Raw genomic sequence first — 16,860 nt, forward strand, 5'->3', positions numbered from 1 at the left:
TGGAGGTGGGCCCAAGTTCTAGAACATGCTCCTTGGAGGGTGAGGCTGGGGCCTAGAGGATTCTGTGGCTGGTACCTGCCCACTGGTGAGTGGAGCTGGGTCCTATGGTCTCTGGCTGGAGGGCCCTGGGGCTCCTGTGTCTAGTGCCTGTGCATTGGTGTGTGGGGTCTGGCCCTAGGACCTCTGGTGAGCGGGGTCATGTCCAGGGATGGCTCTGGGCTCTGGGAGTCTTAAGGCAGCCTGTCTGCTGGTGGATGGCACTGCATGCATGTGCAGTTGCTTAGTCTGAGGGATCTCTCCACAGGTGCCTACTGGTTTTTGGGCCAAGGTGGGGCTAGGTTCTGGAGCTGATAAACTAGAAGGAGGATTCCAAAATGGTGCTTGCCAACATCAGTGTTCTGTTAAAATGAGCTCCAAAAATGTCCACTCCTAGTGTGTACATCCCCAGGGTGAAATGCAGTTGCCTCCTGCCTCTCTGGGAAACTCTCCAAGATCAGCAGGTAGGTCTGACTCAGGCTCTTACCAAATTATTGCTTCTTCCCTGGGTCTAGGAGCATGTGATATTTTTGTGTGTGTCCTTTAAGAGTGAAGTCTATTTCCCCCAACCCTCTAGGACTACTGGAACTAAGCCCTGCTGGCCTTCAAATCCAAATGCTCTGGGGGCTTGTCTTTCTAGTGAAGGACCCCTGGGCCAGGGAGCCCGATGTGGTGCTCAGACCTCTCTCTCCTTTGGGAGATACTCTGAAATTGTAATTATTCTCCCATTTGTAGGTCACCCACCTGGGGGTATGGGATGTGACTATATTGAAACTGCTCCCCTCCTTCCCATCTTGTTGTGGTTCCTTCTTTATATCTTTAGTTGTAGATCTTTTCTAGTAGGTTCCGTTCTTTTTTATCAATGGTTGTCCTGAAAATAGTTGTGATTTTCATGTGCCTGTGAGAGGAGGTGAGCTCAGGATATTTCTACTCTGCTATCCTGGCTGATCCCCATCTGAGGAACATACAAATAAGTGGAAAGATATTCTATATTCATGTAGTAGAAGAAGTACTATTACTACCCAAAACAATTTTCTGAGTAATAAGAGTGTCTTTTGTATACTAATGATATGACTCTTGGCTGAGGGGCCTCTGAGATAGCTTCAGGATGGGGGCTAGTCACCAAAAGAACATATGGTGTGATTAGAGGGTTGAACCTTTCAGTCCCCCACCCCCTGGCTTCTGAGGAAGGGAGAGGTCTGGAGATTGGGTTATAAAGACTCCTAAACAATAAGATTTGGAGAGATTCCAGGTTAGTGAACACATCAACACACTCCCAGGGGAACATGCATAAAGAGGGCATGGACAAGCTGTACTATCCCTGCCCCCATACCTTGCAATATGCATCTCTTCCATTTGGCTGTTTCTGAGGTGTATCCTTTAAAATATATCTGTAATAGGAAATATAGCACTTCCCAACTTCTGTGAGTTTTTCTACCAAATTATTGAACATGAATGAGGGGGGATCGTGCTAACCTTCCAATTTGTAGTCAGCCAGGCAGAAGTGCAGGTAGCCTTGTACCCCATTTGCAGCTGCTGTCTCAGGGCAGTCTTGTGGGACTGTGCCCTTAACCTGTAGGGTCTGGGCTGACTCTAGATAGTTAGTGTTGGAATTGAACTGAATTCTTGGACAGCCAGTTAGTGTTGGTGAATTAGAGAATTGCTTTTTGATGTTGGAAAACACATCATAGATGGTCACATAGCTGGAATATGCCTAGAATATGCCTAGATGATCAGCTCACTATGAGACTCTCCTCCCACAGAGATGAGCAGATTTTGGACTTCCTGCTCTCAGGGTGCTTGACATACATATAGGTGGTGCTTCCAAACTGGAGGAGATAAAAATATATTTTATAAGGCTCAGGTGAGAGAGGAGAGAGTGACCTGTATCTGTGACCTTAGATTCCTTTCAATGCATATGCCTTTCTTGCTATTGTTGTACTGTATCTTGTACTTGTACTAGAGCTCTTCCCAGAGAATAAGCTGTTGTAGTCCTGTGAATCTTTTCAACAAGTTGAATGGTTAAGGTGATTAATGCATAATTAATACAAATCCTTCACCAATCTTTGCTAATATTCTTAGACATTTTAGTAGACTGGTAGGTGAAAGGAGAATTCAAGGATGTAAATATCCTGTCTGGGAAATATTGGCACAGATAGCTGCTATATACTAATTAGGCTTCAATTTCATATAGTTCCAAAAGTGAAAATAATCAGCATGCCTATATGAATTTCCCTAAAATATTGAGTTCTTTTTCCTAACAAAAGTGTACAACTTATAAAAAGAATGGGAATAAAAACTTTGGTATAGATTGTGGGAATTCAGCACACTCAGAATTACTTTCAGCTAGTCATTGTATTTATTAATTTTTCTAAAATTCCATTTTTAACAAGGTTACAGGGAGAGTATATTACTACTACTACTAATTACTTCATCTCTGTCCATTCATTTCATATACTATTTGAATCACAAAGAGAATTTTGGTAGTCCTATAAATTCTGCATGGAGTTTAGTCAGATAATATGTTTATCATGTTCATTCATCTTCCTGTACAAATATAAAATTTACATTTGATTGATTATTAAGAATTTTTGTCAATAGATATAATTTTACCACAATAATTCTAGCCTATTACGGCTAGATTTTTTAAAAATATAAATAACATCTGTATGCATAAATGACTAATGAAAGGAAGTGTTAACAGTTTGGAATTTTAAAATATTACAATCAATTAAGCACACATGCAGTTTTATAATATTTGAAAATGTAACAAGGTGAATAATAATTGCTTTATTTGCTGATAACGGAATAACATTGAATATATGCAGTTTTATATATCAGTGATTAATTTTCAAGTGCCTACTTTGAAGAATTAAGAAAATTCATTTACTACAGCTAATTAAGAATTAAAGGGTTGTTTTCAGTACTACATGTCAACACAACTGTCTCACTCAGATTTCAGTGTCTGTTGACCAGGCAGTCTGTGCATGACAGATAAACCCAAGCAATCATTTCGCAATAAGCAGTTTTATATTTTCAGACATTCCGTGGGCATCATCTGCTTTTGACAGACAGCCATCCTCCTCCATAATCACCCACACATGGTGAGGAATGAAACAGCAGCACCCGATTCTTTTTACAACAAACTGGAATAATTCCAAATAAACCACTAAATTAAAAGAAGAAAAAGCAAAACAAAGTCATGTGGCCACTTGCCCATTATTGGATTCTTTTCCACACTATTATTTATCTAATATCAGTTTTCCAAAATGATTTATTTGGGTATATTTCTCTGAGTCATAGATTACCTTCAAAATAGGGTATTTCATATTTTCTTTGTGGAAATTTACACTTTCTATTTGCTTCCCCTGTAATTTACCAATGGAAACTTCTAAATTTATTTTGGTATATGACGAAGTTACAACTCTAACAGACTTGATAACTGACTTAGGACCATCGATATAAAAATATCAGCTTTTATACCAGAGGATGCAATAACCATAGGATATTTTAAAAAATGATTTAGCTTAAGTCAGTTAGCTGATTAGAAATAGAGGGTGGCACTCGAAAGTAGAATACATAGTTTCTTCTACAGTTGAATTTTGATGACTTGAGTTACAAAAATGATTCTACTATCCCTTGGCTGGATGAATGTGGACTAAAAAAAAATAGATGCTCAGAGCATTTATAAAGTGAGCATAATAGTCACCTCCCTTCTGTGTATCTGGTAAGATTACTGTGTGGATCAAAGCATCCAGTGAAGATTTTTCATGAGGCTATTTCTCATGCTCCTGGCATTTTTTTCCTTTGTTTACAATTATCTATAGAAGACTTTATCTTCTGCTTTGAATTGTAGTTATTTATATGGTTTCTTTACTCCAATATCAACATTGAATTTTAAACCCTTTGAGTGTGGAAACTACCTCACTAATGTTGTATCTTCACCAATAACCAACAGTGCCTCCTGTCCAACAATGATGATAAAAAATATCTTATATATCACTCTGAGAGTATATTCACATCCATTCACCAATTTACTAGAATGAAATCAACTCATACACACACATCCACTCATATATCTGTCTGAGATAAGAATTTGAGGTGTGACTTTATGTTAAACCACTAGGAAAATTGAAGGCAGAATTTCTTCTTCATCTTCAAGCACACATGACAAGGGGCAAGCTTGAAGATCAGCTTTAACAAGAGTGATTATGATGTCTGGTGTGACAAATAGTTGTTCTTTTCTTGCTCAATAAGAATAATAATAAATGTGCCTGTGTTTTTTCTGTGTGTTAAACACACAGGATTTGGGTAAGGACAATAGAATTCTTTAGTAAAAGGATCCTAAACATTTTTAGGGGGAGGAGGATACACAGAAAGGTAATGGGCTTGGATGAAAGTGCCCTGGACAGAGAGCCAGGAGCCCAATATTCACATTGGAGGCTGACTTAGTACCTTAGTTACATCAGTTAAACTTTCTGTGCCATCATTTCCTTATCTTAAAAATGATAAAGAAGATTGTCTGATACTGAGACATGTAATGATCAAAAAGAGCAGGAGGGGTGAAAGTGAGGATTCAGTCCTGTTTTTAAACTAAGTCATATCTTGTATTGTTTCCCAGGGCAGATTAAAAAACAAGAATGTAGGCACTGAGAAAATAAGTTGACTACTGGGTATGGCTGCATCCAGGGCTATTCACTGCATTAAGTGAAAAATACAGCATGTGGAAAGAAAAGAAACAGGAAAGAGTATTTATTTTTCTAAACACTACCACTCTGCCACAAGATCTGTGGTTACAAACCAGCTCAGAACAAACACTCCCAAATTATTCCTGATAATTCTCAGAATATCTACCTTTAAAGTGATAGAGCCCTTAGACTACCATGATGTATACAATAGGCACATTTACATATATACATTTGGTTAATAGTAAAAGGATGGAAAAATATATCACAAGCACATGGTAATGATAGAATTCAGGACAAAGAATATTACCTGTAGTAAGGAGGGACATTTCATGATGAATAATAGTCAATTCGCCAGGAAGATATACTGTAAATGTGTATTCACTTAAAAACTGTACTTCACAATATAGGAGGCAAAAACTGCCAAACCTGAAAAAGAATAGATACATTCATGATTATAGTTGGTGATACCAATAATCTTCTCTTAGTAATTGCAAAGTAGTCAGAAAAGCTGTATGGATATAAAAGACTAACAATAGTATTAACTGACCCGACCATACTGACATTTATAAAACATTCCATCTCATAAAGCACATTCAGAAAAGCACATTCAGAAAATGGGCTTTTCAAGTATACAGGGTGCATCCACCAAGATAGTAGTTACTGACAGATAGTAGTTCTGTTGTAGTTTGGAAGGTCCCTAATCCTACCCTTGAGTTCAATGATTTGCTAGAAAGTTTCACAGACCTCAGAAAAGCCATTATACTAACAGTTAAGGTTTATTACTGAAATAATATACTTATATGATATCCAAAATTCTTGAAGTAAACCAACATTAATGGACCCAGAGTGTAGTATACAGTTCACTAATAAAGTTGCCCATTCCCGAGAGTGATCTTAGGCTTTACCTTCTATAGGCAGTGAGCATTTTCTCAGTATTACCTAACACTATGGCTAAATTAGGTAGATGGTCTGACATTGTTAAAGATGAAACTGGGGACTTCCCTGGTGGTCCAGTGGTAGAGAATCCACTTTACAATGCAGGGGACGCAGTTTCAATCCCTGGTCAGGGAACTAAGATCCCGCACGCCGCAGAGCAACTAAGCCTGTGTGCCACAACTACTGGGCTCGCGTGCCTCAACTGGAGAGCCCACGTGCCACAAACTACAGAGCCCACGCGCTCTGCAGCCCGCCGGCCACAACTAGAGAAGAGAAAACCCCCATGCCACAACTAGAGAGAAGCCTGCGTTCCTCAAAGAAGAGCCCGTGCTCCTCAATGATGATCCTGCGTGCCGCAACTAAGACCTGATGCAGCCAAAAATAACTAAAATTTAAAAATAAATAAATCTTAAAACAAAAGATGAAACTGATTGCTGAAAAGCAATTGTTAAAGACAAAACAACGTGAAGTTTTCCTAAGAAATGTTTTAGGCTATAGCATGCATCTGTGGACTGTTTCCAGACTACCCTACTTGCTGCGACTGTCTAACTATGAATGTAAACATCCTTATTAATCCTATAGATGCACCTTACAAATTCAAAAAACTCATCTCCAAGACCCACCCTCTTCTCCTCTTCTTCAGCCTGACAGACTGAAGGTAAAAGCCCAGTACTTGTGAGACAGCATAAGGGCTTGGGAAAAACAAATAACTTTCTTTAGATTAACTGTCCCTATTGGTGTGCTTTATTATTAGTTTAGAAAACCTGAGTGGTTTCTCATTCCATGGAAGGAAAAGTTGTACCAGGACTTCAATTAAAATATTTTAAGACCTTGAGATATATCTTCCTTCACCAGAGGACGTAAGATCTGCAACTTCTAGTCACATATATGCCTTCGTGCTCAATTTTGCAGATTCAAAAAAGGTGAACCTCTCACTGAAAATTTGTAGAACTGAACTGCAAATTGCACTAAAATATCTATAAAAAAAGATTTTGATGTTTTAAACATAGGAAGTTAAATTTTTTTTTTTGACCATACCTCGCGGCATGCGAGATCTTAGTTCCCCAACCAGAGATAGAACCCGTGCCCCTCTAGTGGAAGCACAGAGTCTTAACCGCTGGACCACCATGGAAGTCCCTAATATTTTTTATGATAGGGAAAATAAATGTTTTCTTGGCCTCAAATTGTACAGTGGAATCTTTCTAATGTTCTTCCACTGGACATGCATTTCCTCTACAATATCCAAGTTTGATTTATTTTAAATATTTGAAACAAAATAACTAAGATAGTTTAAAACTGGAAGATGATTTTTTACAATTAAAATTATTTGAAAGATAGTTAAACTATATTCCATCAATTTTTTAATTCCTAGGGATTTACTAATTCTCAGAATTCTCTACATCCTTCAAGGATTTATTATTTCCTATTTTTTAAACTGTGGCAGTGGATTCCAGTTGAGATTTTATGTTGATATAAGCAAATTTTCCTGTCAAAAATGATTTTGGAACTTATTGCTTGAAAAATTTCATACCACTGATCCAGTCATGAGAAGTCCTATATCTGGTGCTTTGTATATGAGTCTTGATAATACATAGTTTAAAACAAAAACAGCTCCTTTCCATAACTTTCTCTTCTTACCTACCCTCTAATTGCCCATCCCTTCTCTTTTCTATGTTTAGCTCAACTCTTTTCAAAAGATCTGCTTCTATTTTTAAGAGCAATTTTCCCCCACTTTTTAAATTAAGCATCTCCCCCAGACTGGCTTTAAATTCATTTAATTAACAGAATTATTTTGCTTCTTACTATGGCTGTTTTAGTTTTGTGCAAATGAACTTTCAGACCATGTCATGATTCTGTACCTTTTTATATTTGTTTGAAAATGCACTCACAGTAACTGCTTTTGTAACAAGTGTATGTGACAACCACAGCATTTCCCAGAAACAAGATGTTAGTTCAAAGAAATTCATATTAAAGTTTGAAACATATTTACTTTAGGCATGTACCAGAGAAGAAATTTCACACATATAAATAGTGAAATGTTTTACAACCACCAGTCTTATTTTACTTTTAAGGATGTGTGGATTTTCTTTATCTCCATTAAAATTATTCAATTTTTTCTATACCTTCATAATTTCCACTTAGTTTTAAAGAATATTTTTTCAATTAAATTGCTGTTGTTTCAAGATTAGCATTGTTGTATTATACTGCTTGGTTTTTAAAATGTGAAATATGAAGTTAAATACCATCTTAGATTTTTATGATGAACAAATATTCTAAACTAATCTGCATCCATCTCCTTGCTATTCTTCTATAAATGATCATTTTTGATATTCACTTCAGTTTAAAACTCTAGCAGTATGTAAAATGACACTCATTTTCCTACTTGTAGGAAAACACAGATTGTGTAAAAATAAGTAATCGAGTGATTAAATTATTTTCCAAACAGGTGTCATTGTATAATCTTGTATGTTAATGAGAAATTATATATACACATCAACAAAACAACTAGCTCTTCCATTCCACGTTTTTTTGTTTTTTTTTTTCACCAAAGCTGCTAGTCAATCATATCTTTTTGCATTCCTATCAAACGTCCTATGGTGAATGAATATTTACTAAATTTCCACTTCATACTCTGACTTAATTTCTTCAGTTGAATAAAGTATGCGGGGGGGGGGGGACCTTCAAGATGGTGGAGGAGTAAAATGTGGAGATCACCTTCCTTCCCACAAATACATCAAAAATACATCTACAGGGCTTCCCTGGTGGCGCAGTGGTTGAGAGTCCGCCTGCCGATGCAGGGGACACGGGTTCGTGCCCCAGTCTGGGAAGATCCCACATGCCACGGAGGGGCTGGGCCCGTGAGCCATGGCCACTAAGCCTGCGCGTCCGGAGCCTGTGCTCCGCAACAGGAGAGGCCGCAACAGTGAGAAGACCGCGTGCCGCAAAAAAAAAAAAAAAAAAAAAAATCTACATGTGGAACAACTCCTATTGAACACTGGCAGAAGACTTCAGACTTCCCCAAAGGCAAGAAACTCCCCACGTACCTGGGTAGGGCAAAAGAGAAAAGAAAAAACAGAGACAAAAGACTAGGGACAAGACTGGCACCAAAGGGAGGGAGCTGTGATGGAGGAAATGTTTCCATACACTGGGAAGCCCCTTCACTGGGGGAGATGGGGGGTGGGTTGGGGGGAGACTTCAGAGCCACGGAGGAGAGCGCAGCAACTGGGGTGTGGAGGGCAAAGCGGAGAGATTTCCGCACAGAGGATGGGTGCTGACCAGCACTCAACAGCCTGAGAGGCTGGTCTGCTCACCCACCGGGACGGGTGGGGGCTGAGAATTGAGGCTTGGGCTTCTGTCGGGTGCTGGGAGAGGACTGGGGTTGGAGGCGTGAACACAGCCTGAAGGGGGCTAATGCTCCACAGCTAGCTGGGAGGGAGTCTGGGAAAAAGTCTGGAACCGCATAAGAGTCGAGAGACCATTGTTTCAGGGTGCACGAGGAGAGGGGATTCAGAGCACCTCCTAAAGGAGCTCCAGAGACAGGCACAAGCTGCGGCTATCAGTGCGGATCCCAGAGACAGGCATGAGATGCTAAGGCTGCTGCTGCAGCCACCAAGAAGCCTGTGTGCAAGCACAGGTCACTATCCACACCTCTCCTCCTGGGAGCCTACTCAACCCACTGAACCAACCTCACCCACTGACACTGACACTGCAGAAATACAAAGGATCATGAGAGATCAGTACAAGCAACTATATACCAATAAAATGGGCAACCTGGAAGAAATGGATAAATTCTTAGAAAAGCACAACCTTCCGAGACTTAACCAGGAAGAAATAGAAAATATAAACAGACCAGTCACAAGCACTGAAACTGAAACTGTGATTAAAGATCTTCCAACAAACAAAAGCCCAGGACCAGATGGTTTCACAGGCAAATTCTATCAAACATTTAGTGAAGAGCTAACACCTATCCTTCTCAAACTCTTCCAAAATATAGCAGAGGGAGGAACACTCCCAAACTCATTCCACAAGGCCACCATCACCCTGATACCAAAACCAGACAAAGATGCCACAAAATAAGAAAACTACAGGCCAATATCACTGATGAACATGGGTTAAAACACCCTCAACAAAATACTAGCAAATAGAATCCAACAGCACATTAGAAGGATCATGCATCATGATCAAGTGGGGTTTATCCCAGGAATGCAAGGATTCTTCAATATATGTAAATCAATCAATGTAATACACCATATTAACTAAGTGAAGGAGAAAAACCATGTGATCATCTCAATAGAGGCAGAAAAAGCTTTTGACAAAATTCAACACCCATTTATGATAAAAACCCTCCAGAAAGTAGGCATAGAGGGAACTCCACATAATAAAGACCATATATGACAAACCCACAGGCAACCTTGTTCTCAAAGGTGAAAAACTGAAACCATTTCCACTAAGATCATGAACAAGGCAAGGTTGCCTACTCTCACCACTATTATTCAACATAGTTTTGGAAGTTTTAGCCACAGCAATCAGAGAAGAAAAAGAAATAAAAGGAATCCAAATTGGAAAAGAAGTAAAGCTGTCACTGTTTGCAGATGACATGATACTATACATAGTGAATCCTAAAGATGCTACCAGAAAACTACTAGAGCTAATCAATGAATTTGGTAAAGTAGCATGATACAAAATTAATGCACAGAAATCTCTTGCATTCCTATACACTAATGAAAAATCTGAAGGATAAATTAAGGAAACACTCCCATTTACCATTGTAACAAAAAGCATAAAATACCTAGGAATAAACCTATCTAAGGAGACAAAAGACATGTATGCAGAAAATTATAAGACACTGATGAAAGAAATTAAAGATGATACAAACAGATGGAGAGATATACCATGTTCTTGGATTGGCAGAATCAACATTGTGAAAATGACTATACTACCCAAAGCAATCTACAGATTCAGTGCAATCCCTATCAAACTACCAATGACATTTTTCACAGAACTAAAACAAAAAAATTGCACGATTTGTATGGAAACACAAAATACCCCAAATAGCCAAAGCAATCTTCAGAAAGAAAAATGGAGCTGGAGGAATCAGACTATACTACAAAGCTACAGTAATCAAGACCGTATGGTACTGGCACAAAAACAGAATTGTAGATCAATGGAACAGGATAGAAAGCCCAGTGATAAACCCACACACATATGGTCACCTTATCTTTGATAAAGGAGGCAAGAATATACAGTGGAGAAAAGACAGCCTCTTCAATAAGTGGTGCTGGGAAAACGGGAGAGCTACATGTAAAAGAATGAAATTAGAACACTCCCTAACACCGTACACAAAATTAAACTCAAAATGAATTAAAGACCTAAATGTAAGGCCAGACACTATCAAACTCTTAGAGGAAAACACTGGCCGAACACTCTATGACATAAATTACAGCAAGATCCTTTTTGACCCACCTCCTAGAAAAATGGAAATAAAAGCAAAAATAAATAAATGGGACCTAATGAAAGTTAAAAGCTTTTGCACAGTAAAGGAAACCGTAAACAAGATGAAAAGACAACCCTCAGAATAGGAGGAAATATTTGCAAATGAAGCAACTGACAAAGGATTAGTCTTCAAAATATACAAGCAGCTTATGCAGCTCAATATCATAAAAACAAAGAGCCCAATCCAAAAAGGGGCAGAAGACCTAAATAGACATTTCTCCAAAGAAGATATACAGACCACCAACAAACACATGAAAGGATGCTCAACATCACTAATCATTAGAGAAATGCAAGTCAAAACTACAATGAGGCATCACCTCACACCTGTCAAAATGGCCATCATCAAAAATTCTACAAACAGTGCTGGAGAGGGTGTGGAAAAAAGGGAACCCTCTTGAACTGGTGGTGGGATTGTAAGTTGATACAGCCACTATGGAGAACAGTATGGAGGTTACTCAAAACCTAAAAATAGAACTACCATATGACCCAGCAATCCCAATACTGGGCATATACCCTGAGAAAACCATAATTCAAAAAGAGTCATGTACCAAAATGTTCACTGCAGCTCTATTTACAATAGCCAGGACATGGAAGCAACCTAAGTGTCCATCAACAGTTGAATGGATAAAGAAGTTGTGGCACATATATCCAGTGGAATTACTCAGCCATAAAAAGAAATGAAATCGAGTTATTTGTAGTGATATGGATGGACCTAGAGACTGTCATAGTGTGAAGTAAGTCAAAAGGAGAAAAACAAATATCGTATGCTAACATATATATATATATATATATATATAAAATGTAAAAAAAAAATGTTCTGATGAACCTAGGGGCTGGACAGGAATAAAGACGCAGACATAGAGAATGGACTTGAGGACACGGGAGGGAGAATGGTAATCTTGGATGAAGTGAGAGGGTGGCATGGACATATATACACTACCAAATTTAAAATAGATAGCTAGTGCGAAGCAGCCACATAGCACAGGGAGATCAGCTCGCCGCTTTGTGTCCCCCTCGAGGGCTGGGTTTGGAAGGGTAGGAGAGAGACGCAAGAGGGATGGTATATGGTGACATACGCATACATATAGCTGATTCACTTTGTTATACAGCAGAAACTAACACACCATTGTAAAGTAATTATACTCCAATAAAGACGTTAAAAAAAAAAGTATGGGGAAGTATGACATTGCTTAACTCACTCTTCTCCCCATATCAACCAAAACCAACAGCAAAAGGCAGAAGAGATTAAAAACAAAATGTCCTCCATGAAAACATAGTTTTAAAGGAGCAGGATTTATGAAGAAACTGACAGTTGCAGTGATATTTAGACAACACTAAGTGAGGATACTTGGCAACAATCCACACCACATAGAATTTTAGTCATGAAAGAGCAAAGAACACTCCAGACTGAAAAAGAGAAAAAGCAACTTGGACTGAAAAGGAGAAAAGCAGCCCAGCAATTTTCAGTTTGGGAAGACAGACACAGATAAAGCCAGCTGGGAAGTTAACAGGAAACATTGTAGTTAACAGGAAACATGTTTTTCCTGAAGGCAAGATGTGTTTCAGCTGGAGAATGCTAAAACAACCCCTTCTTTAAATGATGACTGCTTTCTTATTAATGATGGTCCCAGACCTACATTTCTATACCCATCTATTACTGGGGTTACCCAGTTACTAAATACCTTCATCACATTATTGTATTCAACCCCTACTTTATCTCCACTTCTCTTAACTCAGAAATTGCAACCAATGCAAAATCGATCTTACTTCTCTTAGCCTGTCCCCCAAGGTATTCAGAATGTACCCCAGTCCTACATAAGGGGCTTCCCTTTTCCCTCTTGTGAACTATCATTCAACAGTTTCTCTATGGCTTTGAGCCATACAGAAAGAAATCAATACATGAATATAAATCCTGGGAAGAAAGTCAACCTGGTAATTCTTTCTTGTTGAATGAAAGGGATGTTAACAAAGTCCAGGGGAAAAAGAATTGTGTCTCTAACAAGGTAAAAGACACATAAGTTATAGTACGAACAAATCCTTACTGGAGGTGGAAAAAAAAAAAGACTTGATTATAAAATCACTTGTATATATTACCTAGTGAGATGGCTGGAAAGCTGGTCTCACTTTGGTTTCTGGGATTGGCTTGGTCTCAGTTATGGGTTGAATTGTGTCCCCCAAAATGTATGTTTAAGTCCTAACCCCTGGTACCTGGGAATGTGACCTTGTTTATAAACAGGATATTTATAGATGCAGTAAAATTACCAAGAGGTCATTAGGCTGAGCCCCAACTCAATATGACTGGTATCCTAATAAGTAGAGAGAAATTTGGATGCAGAGACTCAGGGAGAATACCATGTGATAACAGAAGCACAAATTGTCATGATACAGCTACAAGCTAAGGAGCAACAAGGGTTGTGGCCACCACTGGAGGCTAAGAAGGGGCAAGAAGGGACTCTGTCCAGAGTTTCAGAAGGAGCAAGCATGGCTCTGTTAACACCATGATTTTGAACTGCTAGCCTTCAAGACTACAAGAGAATACATTTCTGTTGCTTTAAGACACCCAATTTGTGACATTTTCTCATGACAACCCTGGGAAACTAATAAAGATTTTGGTACTGGAAAGTGGGGTGCTACTGTCAGAAGTAACAGAAAATGTGGATGTGGCTTTGAATTAGGTAATGGGTAGAAGGTAGAAGTACTTTGAGCACTTGATAGTAAAAACCTAGATTTTCCTGAAGAGACTTCTGATAGAAATATATGAGAAACGGTTAACATCCAAAATATAGAAATAACTCATACAACTCAATAGCAAAAAAAAAAAAAAAAAAAAAAAAAACCACACAAAACCAAGTTGATTAAAAAATAAGTAGAGAATTTGAATAGACATTTGTTTTCAAAGAATGCATACAGATGGCCAACAGCTACATGAAAAGGTGTTTAGCATCATGAATCATCAGTGAACTACAAATCAAAACCACAATGAGGTAGCACCTCACACCCATTAGAATGGCTATTATCAGAAAGACAAAAAAAATAACTAACAAATGCTGGTGAGGATGTGGAGGGATACGGAAACTCTGTGCAGTGTTGGTGGGAATGCAAATTGGTGTAGCCACTAAGGAAAATAGTAGGGGGGAGGGCTCCTCAAAAAACTAAAAATAGAACTACCATATGATTCACCAGTTTAATTCTGGGTATTTATCCAATGAAAATGAAAACAATAACTTGAAAACTATATGCACCCCCCATGTCCATTGCAGCATTATTTACAATAGCCAAGATAAGGGAACAGTCCATTGAAAGATAAATGGATAAAGAAAATGTGGTATATATTTATACAGTGGAATCTTAACCGCCATAAAAAAGAAGGAAATCTTGCCTTTTGCAATAACGTGGAGAAACTTGACCATTATGCTAAGTAAAATAAGCCAGACAACAAAAATCAAATAATGTATGATTTCATTATTCTTATATGAGGAATCTAGAAAAAGAAACAAAAAAAAAAAGAAAAAAAACGAACTCATAGATATAGAGAACAGATTGGTGGTTGCCATAGGCAGGAGTGGGTGGGTGAAATGGGGGCTCAAAAGGTACAAACTTTCAGTTAGAAAATAAATAAGTTGTATGGTCAGGCCACTCAAGGTGGCTGTTGTCTTGCTCTCTGTACATCCCCTGCTCGACCAGTGCCTGCTTCACCTACATGCTACTCACATGACTGACCTTCCTGTGTACTTGCCCCAGGCCCCAGCTAGTGACTGTTCTCATCAAAGGGGCAGTGAGGAGCTTGCCCCTCCACTGGTTTCCCTGGTAATTAATGAGCCCACCTGACGTCAATTCCCCTGTAACTGGTAATCTCCCACCTCCCCGCTCCCCCAGCGAATACCACTACCACGTCCTGCCTGCTGTCTGCGGCACACGCACATGGTGGTCGCTCCTGGACCTTGCTTCGGACGTGTAAGATCCGTCCCCATTCATTAAACCATTGATGTCTCTGTAGCTGACGCCGGGCTCTTTCTTTGGTCTTGACGCTGGGCAAGCACAGGCTTTGTAGGCCTGTGGGGTGCAGCCCAACATAAGTCATGGGGATGTAACGCATAGCATGGTGACTAAAGTTATTAATACTTTATTGTATATTTGAAAGTTGATAAAAGAGTTAATCTTAAAGGTTCTTATCACACAATTTGTAACTATGTGTGGTAATGGACATTAACTAGACTCATTGTGGTGATCATATTGCAATATTTACAAATAAGGAATTATGTTATACAATTGAAACTAATGTTATATGTCAATTACATCTCAATTAAAAAACAGCTAGAAATAGAAGGAAACTTGTTCAACATAATAAAGGTCATATATGACAAGCCACAACTAACATCATACTCAATAGTGAAAAACTGAAAGCCCTAAGATTAGGAACAAGGCAAGGATGCCCACTCTCGCCACTTCTAGTCAACGTAGGACCAATTCTAACAGAGGTGTAAGTCTTTTTTCCATAAGTCAGCTTTTCCTTAAATTCCTATTAGCACCTAACACAACGGTTCTCAAGCTGTGGTTTCATGATTGGCAGCATTAGTTTCTTCTCAGAACTTGTTAGAACTGCAAATTCTTGCGCTTCACCCCAGGTTAGCTGAATCAAAACACTAGGCATGGATGTCATCAAACGTGTTTAACAAGCCCTTCAGGCGAACTGGTTTCATGCTGAAGTTTAAGAACAACTGTTCTATTACCAGCAAACACCAATACAAGAGTAAAAATGGAGGATCTAGTGGGGGTAACTAAGAAGTGACAAGCTTGCAGGATTACTATTTCTTTTTAAGGATAATAGAAGGGGGAAAAAGGATGTGGAAACAAGGAGTGTAAATTACTGGATCCAATAATTCAGCCAACCACACTTGCACTACACTGTCAGATTCATGAGGGATAAAAACCAAGGATCTCTTGTTGACTATTTTTCATGGTGCCTGGGACAATGTCTGGCACATAGTAAGCTTCGCCCCAAGAATTTGTTAAGTAAATAAATGAAGACAAAGGGTTTTTTTTGCAAATAATATGGGTTATTCATGTATTTTAAATGCAAATGTTTTTTACAAAACAGTCCAGGTCTCTGGCTGCACAGAAGAGGGAAGACCAGAATGAATACTCTCAGTGAAGCAGATCTGAGAAAACAGAACCAAGAAGGAGCTGTGATCCTGGCATGAGACTTTCTTCTCTGAAGTTCATCAACAAGATATATCACTCATCACCCTGGTAAGAAATTAGAGAAGGTAAGGAAGACATTAAGATTTTTATTTTAATGCAATTCTTAAAACAGTAATATTCAAAATCCTGCGATAAATGTTTTCAATTGTTGGATTAAAAAATGTTTTGAAGAGATGTTTGAAGTTTAATTGACACACAATAACAGCACTCATGTAAAGTGTACATTTTAAGTTTTGTTATATTTATACACCTGTGAAACAATCACCACAATTAAGGTAATGAAATACTGCACCCCAAAAGTTCTCTTGCACCCTTTTGTAATCACTCCTTTTAATCCATTTCTACACTTCCCCGTGCCCAGACAACTATTGATAATGTGTTTTGTCACTATAAGAGAATTGCTAGAATTTTATGTAAATGGAATCGTAGAGTATGTGCTTTCTTTGGTTTATTTTACTGCTTTGTCTCATAATAATTTTGTGATTCATCCACACTGTTTTGTGCA

General features: G+C 38.5%; 1 long non-coding RNA gene across 3 annotated transcripts in view; it reads left to right on the top strand.

Annotated features, from left to right (window-relative positions):
- The window catches only part of LOC132423341 (uncharacterized), a 246,573-nt gene that overhangs the window by 126,086 nt on the left and 103,627 nt on the right, over nucleotides 1-16,860 (top strand). For 2 of the 3 annotated variants that reach the window (XR_009518969.1, XR_009518971.1), the window contains exon 2: nucleotides 16,252-16,420. This is a non-coding gene — a long non-coding RNA (uncharacterized lncRNA). The remainder of the gene's footprint in view (nucleotides 1-16,251; nucleotides 16,421-16,860) is intronic. The other variant, XR_009518970.1, reaches the window with a different exon arrangement.

Source organism: Delphinus delphis, chromosome 3 (genome assembly GCF_949987515.2).
Source record: "Delphinus delphis chromosome 3, mDelDel1.2, whole genome shotgun sequence".
NCBI lineage: Eukaryota > Metazoa > Chordata > Mammalia > Artiodactyla > Delphinidae > Delphinus > Delphinus delphis.